This window comes from Cavia porcellus, unplaced genomic scaffold (genome assembly GCF_034190915.1).
Source record: "Cavia porcellus strain 051 isolate PalLab524CR breed Dunkin Hartley unplaced genomic scaffold, mCavPor4.1 scaffold_22, whole genome shotgun sequence".
In the NCBI taxonomy this organism is placed as follows: domain Eukaryota; kingdom Metazoa; phylum Chordata; class Mammalia; order Rodentia; family Caviidae; genus Cavia; species Cavia porcellus.
In genome coordinates, this window is record NW_026947505.1 from 12,497,136 (window position 1) to 12,510,005 (window position 12,870).

The following is a 12,870-nucleotide window of genomic DNA, read 5'->3' on the forward strand; positions in this document are numbered from 1 at the left end:
GTTCTATAATCTTGTTTTGGTTGCTGTCACTGCAGATGGGATGGTGGAAACAGAATTTTCAGTGCTCTTGTGGTAGGATCAAGATAGTCCACCTTGACTTTAATCCAGAATGTTTAGAAATTTGAAATTGCCTCAAACATACCTTTAAGGCCCACCATCACTTGTGATCTTAAGCAGCTGATCCTCTTCTAGCATAAAATCAGCTTACCTGCCTGTTCACAGATGGGCCCTAGGTTTATTTCCAGCTTGGTGTTGTGGTTGGAAAGTAATTCTCACCCTTTGGAGTGCTGAGATAGGTGGCCATGCATCAGGTGGGAGACAGAAGGCTCAGTCTCTTTCAAAATCTCTACTAATGTTTGAAACATCAAAAACTCGCAGTGTTCACAGCTGCTCTTGTAATTCTAGTTTGCTGAACAGGTTAAATATGTCACATGAATGAGCCAACTTTTGTGACCTGTGTCACTGACATGTGCTGCCTGTGGTGACTTTTTTTCCAAAAGAAATCTCTGAAGTGCTTTTATAACAACATTTCTGGCCAGCGATCTACCTTTAGAAAGCTCTCTCACTTTGGTGTAGATGGGTGCTCTGCATCCATGTCACAGAGCTGCATGAACAGATATAAATTCAGGGTGTGCTCTTTAAAGAGGTTGATAATTTTCATCACATCCTGCAAAATGTTAAGTTTAGGTACCATTTTTCAGCTATCCAGCATTTCTATATGGATAACACAGGACACAGACTCACATTAAGACTTCTTTTACCCAAGTTAGTGCAGCCAGAAAGCTGCCCAGTGATGTCATCTGCTCCATTCCACCATATACTGTCACAAAATGAACAATTCCATTTTCATTCAGCAGTTCTGCAGCTGTGATGCTAGTTGACAACAACAGTGCACATAACCCATCTTCATGCACATCTTCCTAAAAACACATCACACGAAAACAAATATAGTTGCCTTGTCAACATCCCTAGACTTGTCAACCTGGATTGCATACCTCAGTGACACAGTAGTTGTCTAACAACTGTGGCTCACCATCCTCTGCTATTCCATGAGTTTGTCTAGTTATGGTGATAAAGAGGAACACATGCTTTGGAACTGCAGTCTACCTTAAAGTTCATGACAAATGCCCTTAGCAGTAGGCAGGTCAGTCCTTCACCAAAAGTAAGGGTCTTCTTAGGTTTAGGCTTCTTTAGGCTAGTCTTTAAGAATGGTGCTCGCAGGGCAGACACATCTGATGAAGTGGTGGCCTTCAATAATTGCTTCTGTTTTTTGGATTCACATTTTTTTTTCTTCTGAAAAACTCCCAAGGCTTCTCTTCTAAATGCAGAATGCTTGATCTCCATGTGGTGAGGCAGATTTAAAGGTTTTCATGGCTTCACTGGGTATCCAAACATCACATTACAGAAGAAGAGTTTGGAGATTGTGAATCGCCTGTTGCTGTGAACCTGTAATCAGGTAGGATTTTTAACTTATGAAGCATTTTCTTTTAAATGTAGCTTATTTTGCAGTCTTGGAGTCTTCTGCTGGCTCATCATTGGCCTTTCTACCTTTTCAAAGAATCTCTCTAATGATGTTTATTTTAGCTAGCTTTAGCTTGGGGACTTATCAAAACTGTAATAGAGACAAGAGTGCAGTGCAGAAAGAAGGTGTTAATGGAAGTGGCAAATTAAATAATCAGTGGCCCATGCATGAACTAAAATAAGTGTCAGATTTTAAGAAGGAGCTTGCTACCAGATGGAGTTGTACAATTGAAGCTCATAAATTCACCTGCCACTGTAAACCTTCCACAGGTGTAGCTTAGTTGACCCCTGCTGTTCACTAACACTATTTTGTTTTGTTTTGGGTTTTGTCTTTTTTGAGACGGGGTTTCACTGTGCAGTTCAGGCTGGCCTTTAACTCACTTAGAGCCCAGGCTGGCCTCAAACATGCAGTGATCCCACTGCTTGTTTAGTGGAATGCTAGGATCACAGGCATACACCGCCATGCCCCGCTACTGACGATTTTTGATGAGTCTGCAAGCTGTTGGTTTATTATGCTGTCTGTGCAGTTAAACCTCCCTACTAATGTTAGTTTGTATTTGCAACTGCTCTGTACCTTGCACTAGCATCACCACCTTAGGTCCACCTGAGATCATCAGGCTTTAGATTCTCATAAGAGCACACAACCTAGACCCTCACATAAGCAGTTCACAGTGAGAATCTGATGCTGCTCCTGGTCTGACAGGAGGCAGAGCTGAGGGAGTAATTTGACCAGTGGGGAGCAATCGTAAGCACAAGTGAGGCTTTGCTGTTCACTTGCTACTCGCTTCCTACTGTGCGGCCTGGTTCCTAACAGGCCATGGACATAGGATTTGGGGACCCCCTGTGCCAAGGGGTAGTATTGAAATTATAAGCATATCAATATTTTATACTTTTCATCATTACAGTTAGATTTATTAATGCAGTGTCCATTTTACAGAATATATGTTAATTTGATAAATGAAGGAATAAATCATAAGAGTTGTGCCCCCCAGGTGTTGTAACTGCAGTTCAGGTAGCTAGCAGATAAGCAGGAAGCTTTCACTCAGGTGGGGATAATAAAGTAAGCCATCCGCTGTTCTCAGCTGTCTACAACTTGTTCACAATATCACTTTGGGAAGGGAATGTTTAATATCTATGAACAGATTTATAAATATTCAAAAAATGTGATACACATTAATTATATAGGAGAACCAACTTTTAATTTACCACATAAGTGTGCTACCTATTCTGTTCTCAACCCTACTGTATTCTGGCATTGGCAGCAAAGCCAAATACCTCCAGCTAATGCCCATGCCAGTAACAGGAAGTGTTTCACAGGGAGTTGTTGGCAACAGACAAGCACATTGTTAATAAATTATTACCTCATTCTAGTCAACAGCTCTTGCTATGTGATAATAGAGGAAACTGTAGCATCCTACCTTCTGATTATTTTTCTTAAAGTTCCTAGAAGTTCAGATAATTGCATGAAATCCCTTTGTTTGTAAAGTTGAAAAAAATTAACTTGGGTAGAAGTCAACCACCACACACATACCAAAGCCTGCATCTTCATCATTCATTGTTTTAGAGACTCATCCAAAATATATAAACCAGAGATCTGTATTTGTATTGTTATAGATAGTCTGGTTTTCAAACCATTTGTGCCTCACTTTCCTCTGTAACTTCCCTGTGCTAAAATGCTGGCTTCATTATTAGTTAGCTCACCATTCCCTCTAGGTATGTGGCAGACAAACTCAAAAATGATCCTTCTCTCCTAATATGCACATATTTGTGTAATCTCCCCTCAAAAGGAAGTATAACTTTCTTCAAACCAATAGGATATATCAGAGTGTTGAGATATCATTCTCATGATTGCAAAAGACTGTGACTTTTGTTTTGCTGGGAGAAGCCCCCCTTGCCAGCTTTCACAGAGCAGGTTGTCATGTTGGTGAGGCCCATGTGGCATGGAATGGAGAGTCTCTGCTGGACAACAACAGCCAGCTCGTGAGTTCCTCAATTCAGCAAAGGTAGCAAAGGAACCAATGCTACCAGCGATCCAGTACAGGATATGTGAAAGATCATCTTTTCCCCATCGAGCTTTCCGCTCTGGTCAACACCATGAACTGCAGCCTCATGAATGATCTTAAAGCAGAGGGCTCTTTTAAGCTATGACCAGATCTACAACAAATGTGACAGTGTTTGTTGTTTAAACAATAATATTTTTGGTCACTTATTATGCAACAATTGATAACTAATACACCATGGCTTAGTTTTCTCATCTATAATTAGGAAAGAATAGTTACGTGTTGTTTTTTAAATGTGAATTTTGTTATGATTTGTGTTTAGATGTTCCGCTCCAAGGCCTCATGAGGGGGTGCTTTTCAGAGGTGGCTGCATGTAGGGTTTGTGATTGATTCATGGTCCAGTGTGGGGATTAGCGGTGTGAATGCTACACTTACCCTATGGCAGGTAGCCTACACATGAGGGGTGGACAAAGGCTTGTTCCTCCCTTCTTGTGTTGCTTGTGCTGTCTTCCATCTCCAAGCATGGTTGCCACGCTGCCTTGGAACCTGCCAATTATGGACTGAAACCCCTACAAACTGTGAGATAAATAAATCTTTCCTCCTATAACTCTGGGTTGTGTATTTTGCCACAAAAGGAAAGTAACTAAGATAAATTTCAAATACAGATGTAAAATAAATTTATATTATGTATCTATTTAGGATAAAACTCTGACATCATTGTCCTCAATTTGCCTTGACATCATATTTTCCCATGTAGCAGTTTAAGTGAGTTTCTGAACAGAAAGGAGAACAGAGCTATTTGGACTTACCTTTCACAGATATTCTGGTGCTGGCTTCACAGACATTTTATGCTCCCCAAGGCATTATGACTTATTCATATCACCCTTATTTTGCAATTAGGAAAGGCAATGAATTCTATTTATGAGCCAAGATCAACTGTAGGCTCTCTTCCTCCCACATAATGTGATTTATCTGACAAGATATTGAAAACAAACACATCCTGATGAAAGCTAGAGTGAGCCTAAATCAACTTATGGTTCTCTTATCAGATATTTAATTTCATTCCCAACCTGAAATATAAAGATCTAAAGCAAGCCCATGAGCCTTTGTTAAAGCTCACATCACTACAACCCAAATGCCCTGTCATCTTTGTTGGGTATTTAATCAGTCCCCAAGTCTCTCTCAGATACTCAGAGTTCAGTAAGCTGGCCACATCCCAATTCTGCATATGCACATCTCTATATTTAATGGAGAAGAATATTATAAACAACACATTCCTTCCCTTGCGTAGTGAGGTCACACAATTATGTTCCTGGAGAAATAGAACAAACTGATTCCATTGCAGTAGGATAGTTTCAGCTTCTTCCCATATGTGGGTAAATACTTGGGTAAATTTATATTAAAACAAAAGAAAACAAAACAACAGACATTTGTAAAATAGGGAAGAGAAGGCTTCTGAAAGAAACAGGAAGCATGCACTGTAGTACTTTACAGGGCTGGTTTAAATACAAAGTATATCTAATTATTTCAAGCCTTTATAATCAGTTACTGTATCTAATCTAATTGTTTTGGTAACTTGTGGTGTAAAAGACACTGCCACAGCATAATACAAAAAGTAACAGCAAAGCATCCATAGGTTGATGGAAGATGTCTGAGAAGACACAGGTCTTTGGACCAGAGCTGAGGCTGTAAGTGGTAAGGAAACCAGCAGAGGGCCAGGTGAAGGAGAAAGCACTCTATTGCCTTGGGTTCCTGAGGTAAACGCAAGGCTGGGAATACCCACAATAACTTCCAGTCTTGGCCAAACACTTTTACTTTCTAGCAAGTAAGGTACCCTGAGCCAAAAAAGCTGCTACCAGACCACACCCAGTCAGGAAACATTTTCCTGCTTTCCATCTTCTGTTCTTGTCTCTCCCTTTTAATTCCTGGTGTTTACATCTTACTTTTACTTTGCTATTTTCATAAGCAGAGGCAATGTCTTAGTTACTTTTTTACTCATTGCGGAGGCAAAATACCCAATGCCCAATACGGAAGAGGGAAAGGTTTATTTAGTTCATAGTTTGTGGAGGTTTCAGTCCATAATCAGCTGGCTGGACGGCCTGGCACAGGAGCAACAGTTTATGACAGGGGAAACAGTAAAAGCAATAAGAGCAAAAGGGAGGAGCAAACATCTTTTCCTCCCTTATATTATATGCAGGTTACCTGTCCTAAGGTGGTGTACCACCCCTCCAACCCCAGTCCTAGACTGTGAACCAATCACAAACTTTAGATTCAGCTGCCTTTGAAAGGCCCACCACCCTATGGCTGCGTAAGGCTTTGGGGGACATTCAGACCCAAACCATAACAAGCAACTTCCCCCCAAACATCAGGATGAATCCATCTTGATAAATAGACTAAAACTAAACTAATCTTAGGTGAAGAGCCCTTTACGTTTGTATGATATATTTAAAGTTTTTTTCACTTTTTTATAACCAATTATTATAATTTCACCACCATTCTGATGACCTTCTCAATTTCCTTATGTAACATTTGGGGAAATTGGGACAAACTGAAATATCCAAAGGTCTCACAACACAGAACTAGGAAAGCTGAGATCTCTTGATTAAATTCCCCCCTCCTTTTTTTTTTTTTTTTTTTTTTAGTAAAATCTGAGTTCTCAAGAAAAATAAATAAATAAATTGGACCTCAGAGATTATTAACTCCATTATTTTATAAATGCAGATACTGAATGCTTCACCATCACCATGGTGTTGATTACTGGCAGCAGCAAAACAGCTGAATTTAGCATATTGATTGACATTCCTACCACTTTGATGCACCAACTTACATGCAAAGCGGCACAAGGTGCATGGCTGGTGCATTCTTTTCCAGTGGATTTAAATTGTGTTCCTCCTGGACTTGTATGGCTAACTGTGAATATCTTTGGCCTAATCTCTATGGCTACACATAACATGAAAGTTGTTCATGGTTCCTTGCTTAATTGCCTGTTACTAAAATTATATTTTCTCAAGGTGTCAACAAAATCATTTAAAATCTATGTGTATAAACTGAAGAGGAAAGGGAATTAAAGCAGACTGTGGTGATGAAAACACGGGGAAACAGGTGCATCCAGTAAGTGTCTACGATTTGTAGGCCAAGGCAGTAGAATGGGAAAGGCACCTATGATTTCAGGAAATGAACAAAAACAAGACGCTTTCATCATCTGTGTGTCAACTTGAGAAGTTTAGAAATCTAACCAAGAGATTCAGCAGAAAGCCAGGATCCTTACATTAAAAATATCCTCAGCCTGTACAAGAGGAAAGCACGGCAGTGGTATGAGCACTACCCCAGCCTTGGAGAGGTGGTAGCCTGCTTACAATAGAAGGGAGGAAAAGAGGCTCGCTTTCCCCTTCTTGCTCTTGTTCTGTGCTTTCTTCTGCTGCCATGAAGCATTGCCCCTGTGCTGTGCCACCTGCCTTGGAGTCAGCTGATTATGGACTGAAACCTCCACAAACCATGAGCTAAACTTTTTCTTCCTTAATTTTGGGGGTCAGGTATTTTGTTCCAGCAACAAGAAAAAAATAACCAAGACAATCTGTTTACAGTGGTGCTTAGATTGATGGGTTAATTTCTACTGTTACATTAAAAGGCATCCAAAAAAACCATCTGTTCTGATGTATTTTTCTGTATTTGTGATTTAAGGAGCAAAGATTTTGTCTCATTTCATATACACATCTTTTAACAATATTAATAAACCATGATATTTAGCACTATACTATAAATTACTAGAAAAAATAACTATCAGTTTCTAACACAGGAAGCAAAATTTTTTAATTCATATTTGGAAATAAGGCAGTAAACTTTTTAAAAAGCCATGTCTTCCACATAAGTCTGTAACTCCAAGTTATTTACTGATACTGCTTCTGTAATTTGCCTAAATGAATACTGATTAATACTTGATTAATATTATCAGCATTAGACTTAGAATAAGCTGAAGAAGAGGCAAAGACTAAGAAATTTACTATAATTTAGAAGCACTAGGGACTAAAATAGTAATGTAATTGGACCCAGATTCTGAAATACAGTTACTTTAAGAGAGCTCTGTGATGCGGAGGAACTTCTGTCTGGTGGCCTCAAGAGGCCATGCTTGGCTTTGACCTCCCAAGCCTGTTTGCCTCTGACTGTATGACACGTGCTCTTGCCCAACAATTTTTGGCTGCTGCTGGCTGCCTCTTCCTTTGGCCCATGCTGGGCTGGCTCAGGTCCACTGTTTTAGTCATAACACTCCTTCACAGCCCTCGCTCACATGCCCAGCCTCTTAGCTTCCCTGATTGTCCTGCCCATGAAGGACAGAGGCATCCTAAAAGACTAAAGACTATATGCACTTGAAAGCTTGCTTTAATTTTAGTTAATGAAAGAGAGACTATTGTAGAACTTTGCCCAATACAATTCTTAAGTGAGTACTCTGTAATAAGATCTGACATATGTCCTTTTTCTGGAAACAGTTGTATTTCAAGAGTTTGAAGCAAGACTACATAAAATAAAATGTATGTCATAATAAATAAGAGACTAAAAATAGAAGGCATTAAACATTGATAAATAAATTTATATACTTATGTTAGTAACATGTCTTTTACATCAGAAAGTAGTGTTTTCTTATCAATATATGCCTTGATTGAACCATTCGAAGATTTTAACTGAATATCTATTTTGTGTCAACCTGTATTAAAATACAAAGTTAAGTAGAGAATAAAAGTTGCATCATTCCTTGGCTACACAACTTACAGAATAGTGGGAAAAATAGACACTAAGTAAGTAATAACCTAAATAGCTGCATAATTATCCTCTCCTGTGATGCATTCTCTCATATTTTTATTTTATTACATATTGTTAGAATTATATCTAAAATTCCCCACAGTGTCTGTTGTACTCAGAGGTAGGGATTATGGAAAGTGACTGCACCATGGGCATTGCACACATCAGTGGATGAAGCCATTGATGAGTTCTCGCTGAATGTGCTGTCAGGGGGAGGCACTTTGTTGAAGGTCAGGCACTGGGGGGGATGACCTGGAAGAGTGTGTTCTTGCCCCTGGCTCCTCCCTTCTTCTTCTCTGTCTGCTTCCTGGCTGCCATGGGTTGAGCAGCTTTACTCCACCATGTAGTCCACCATGCTGTTTCTGCATTTGAGCCTGCTGGCTATGCATGGACTGAGCCCCTTGAAATTCTAAGCTGAAATATACTACTCCTTATTTAAATTGTTGAATGTGTTTCTGAGGAAAGATGACAAAACAGATGTTATGAAATGTTAATTTTTAAACAAATGTACTAGTACTTATTTGCAGTACGTAATGTTTACATGCCTTGTGTGGAAATGGTACATGTATGCAAAACATGCTAATCCCTTTTATCATCCACTTTCCCTCCCCTCTTTCTCTCTGTCTCTTGATCCTCTTTTCATTTGAGAAAGATCTGTTTCCCTACTTGATATTATGTTTTGTTTTGTTCTTTTATTATAATTTAGATTTCTCATATGAGAGAAACCATGTGACATTTAAACTTGTGTATCTGATTTATTTCACTTAACCTTAAAGTATATCCATTTTCCTATAAATGACTCAAGTGTAACTTACTCTATGGCAGAGTAGTACTCCACTGTGTGGAGATACCACTTGTCCCTGGCTCCTCCCTTCTTCTTCTTTATCCCTGCTTCCTGGCTCATTTCATCTATTGATGGACATATAGACTGCTCCCTGGATTTAATTTTGATGAGCTATGCTGCTATAAGTATGGATATGCATGTATCACTATAATATGATCTCTTTAACTCTTTTGGGAAGATATTTGCAAGGGGAAGATCTGGGTTAAATGAAATTTCTAGTTTTGGTTTTTGAGAAATCTCCATATGATTTTAATAGTGGTTATAGTAGTTTACATTGCCACTAATGATATAGAAGTTTCTTTATTTAGCTTAATTCGCCATATCACTATCATCATTTCATGACATAGACCATCACAGACAGTATATATACTATCTGTTATGGTTACATTGAGATGTCCCCCAAAAGCCTCATATGCTCATACTGAGACTTTTTGGAGCTGACTGGATCCAGGGTGTGTGATACTGGGAGTAAGTCCATTGATTGGTTTAGCATGGTTCTAGCTGTTGAGAATGTGAAGATCCATCCTGGGTATTGCTAGCACCACCCAAAATACTTGTAGCCTGAATGGCATAAATGGTAAAAGGGGGCTTGTTTTGCTGCTTGCTGCTTCCTGGATGCCAGGCCATTGGCTGTTTCTCCTATGTGATGCCACCCTCCCTTGGAGTCAGCTGACTGTGAACTGAAACCTCTAAAAACAGTGAGAAAAGTAACTAAAACATTTAAGTGCCAGAAGTGGACTTTTTGCCATGGTGCTATGTGGATGTGTGATTCAGAAGCCTTTGGAACTAGTTTTTGGGTAAAATTTGGAAAGGTTTTGAGATGCCAGCTATCTTAGTTACTTTTTTACTCACTGCTGAGATAAAATACCTGATGAGCAAAGTTGGGAAGGAAAGATTTATTTCTTACATAATTTGGAGGTTTCAATCCATACTCAGTTGGCTCCAAGGCAGGGTGGCAAGGTAGTTCATGATTGCTAAAAACAGCAAGGCAGAAACTGCCAAGAGAGAGAGACATGCCTTCTTCCTGCCATTACATCACATCCTGGCTCCACCCCTAGGCCAGTGTAACACTCACTCCCCCAATCAAAGCCCTAGACAATGAACCAATTATAAATGCATAATGCAAACACATGAGGTCTGGGGGCCACCCACATAAGCCATAACACCAGCTGAAGAAACAATTCTGGAATTCTATAAGTTAGACTTGATTGGAGATCCTGGTTAGAGCTCAGAAGGCCAGAATGCTAATATAATACAATGGTGAAGACCAGGTTCAGGAGGCTTTCATTAGGAATAAGGACTGCATTGGTCACTGAACTCCAAACCATGTGTATTTTACTTTGGCAGGAAATTTGTCTTTGTTTGGATTGTATCTAGAGTCTTTGCAGGAGACTAACTGTGACAGACTAATTGGAAGAATAAATTGCAAAACACTTTAGTATTGAGGTGTGGCATGGATATTGTTTGGGACTTCTAGCCAGCTATACCTTGAAAATCAAGAGCAAATGACTCAGAAGTTTTGAGTTGGGCCAAAAAGAAAGCTGGAACAGAAAAGAACTTTGTTACTAGAAAGATTAGTATTAAAAAGCCAGTTTCCCAACAGGACAATAGAAAAGATGAACTGAAAATATCACAAGACTCAGCAGGACTCCACTCTTTATAATGAAAAGACTTTTCTTTGAGGAGAGAATCCCAGGACATCATGCTCCAGAATAATTGCAACCTAGGGAATGAAAATTTATTCCCTAGAATATAGTTCTTTTACTCAGGCACTCTTGTACTATGAGGCTTCTGAATCCATCAGAAAGATGCAAAGGGCTCATTACTGCTTCAGCTGGTTACAGCCCTTGGTATCAGCCACATGCTGCTAGTTTTAGAAACATGCCAAATGCAAGAGTTTTGGGATCAGGAAGGCTTCCATCCAAATATCAGAAGAAGGCCTGGGAGAGGTGGGCAGTCAGCATTTCCCTGAGAGTGCTGTGTGAGAAACTGAGTGTGAAGCTGAAAGTTCAAAGAAAACCAGAGGTTGGAAAAGCCAGGAATGTGAAAAGCTGCAAGGTATGGCAGAGGTGGTCCAAAGGAGAAGCCAAAAGGGTTGTAGCCACTGGAAATGACTTAGGAGCAAGGCTTCCCCAAGCCCTTTAGAGTTCACATTTTGCACCACATTGCCTCCAGTGTTGAATAGGGAACTATGAGATTAGAACTATAAGATTTAATATTTGCCCTGCTGGATTCTGATCTTGCTTTGGTTCCATTCCTGTCTATCCCCTTAGTCTTCCCTTTTGGAATGAAAACGTTTACCCTGTGCCTTTGTATGTTGGAAGTATTTAACTATCTTTTCACTTTTGTAAAGGTTCACACCTAAGAGTTTGCCTTAAATTGCAGAGAAGACTTTGGATTTGGAGTTTTCAGTATTGCTGAAAGTGGACTTTGGCAACTCTGAGAGACGCATTAAATGCATTTGGAATAAAGGAATGTGCTTAAGGTTGTTGGGGCCAGAAGCAGAATATTATGGTTTATATTTAGACACACCACTATACCTCATGTGCTCATAAATAGGGCATTAGAGAGGTGACTAGATCATAGGCATGTGATACTCACCATTGGATTAGTCCATTGATGTGTTTATCATTGGATATGGTGTTGGAAGGTGAAACCTAATGGAAAGAGGTGGGTTGCTAGAGGTGTGGCCTGGAAGCTTATGACCTTCCTTTTACCATGATCTCTAGTCTAAACCTGCCTTTCATGCCATGAGTTCTGTGTCCTCTGCCATTCTTATGTGCCATCTCACCCTAATTTAAGGCAGTTAACTGAAACCTCTACAAGCTGTTAGCCAAGATAAATGTATCTTTTAATTTGTGAGTGTTGGTTATTATGTCTCAGAGGTAAGAAAGTAATGAAGACAAGCCCATAATTTTCACCATGGTGATAGAATTCACACAAACTGAAAGCAGAAACAAAAAATTGCTTGAGTGTCTGAAGAAAGAGGAGCTTATGGGAAAATTCAAATAGAAATACTAAAACAAAGCTTGTGACTACATGTTTCAGTTCTGATAGCAATTTTGTAATGGGTGTTCATAATAGCATTGTGTGGCAGGAAAGAAAAAGTTGACAATCGGTAAATTTTACTTAAGAAAATATGAAGCATGTATATTTATTAACAATTTTACTAAAATGATTGAAACAAGAAAGATATCCAAACTATTTTCAAAGTGAAAAGAATATATCACTTAATTACAAATATTACTTTTTGTTTTAGAATATTTAATTTCCAGAGTTTTCTGAATATCTGGGTTTCATTGAAATTTATATGAGAATTAGAATATCTCTACACTAAACCAATCATACTTCCCAGAGCTCTTATAAATGAACTTCTCTTGATCCAGATCCTTGGCAGCACTCAGTTCAAAGTCTAAATAACCTTTTTAACTGTTTCTTCAGCAAATATTCAAAATAAAATATATTTATCAAAACAAAATCCTGTGCCTTTGTATCATGGTCATCTGCTCAATGTAGTCCATTTGACAGACATTTACTGACAGACATTACTGAGTATATGTCAAATAATGACTGTTCTTTTATGAAAAATAAGGAAGCATTAGGCAGAACTGCCTTACTTCTAGATAGCTTCTATATTCTCTTATACCTGAATAAGAACAAAACCAAAAAAGGTAGAAACAAGGTCAGCATTTCTGCCTAATTTCTGATTAC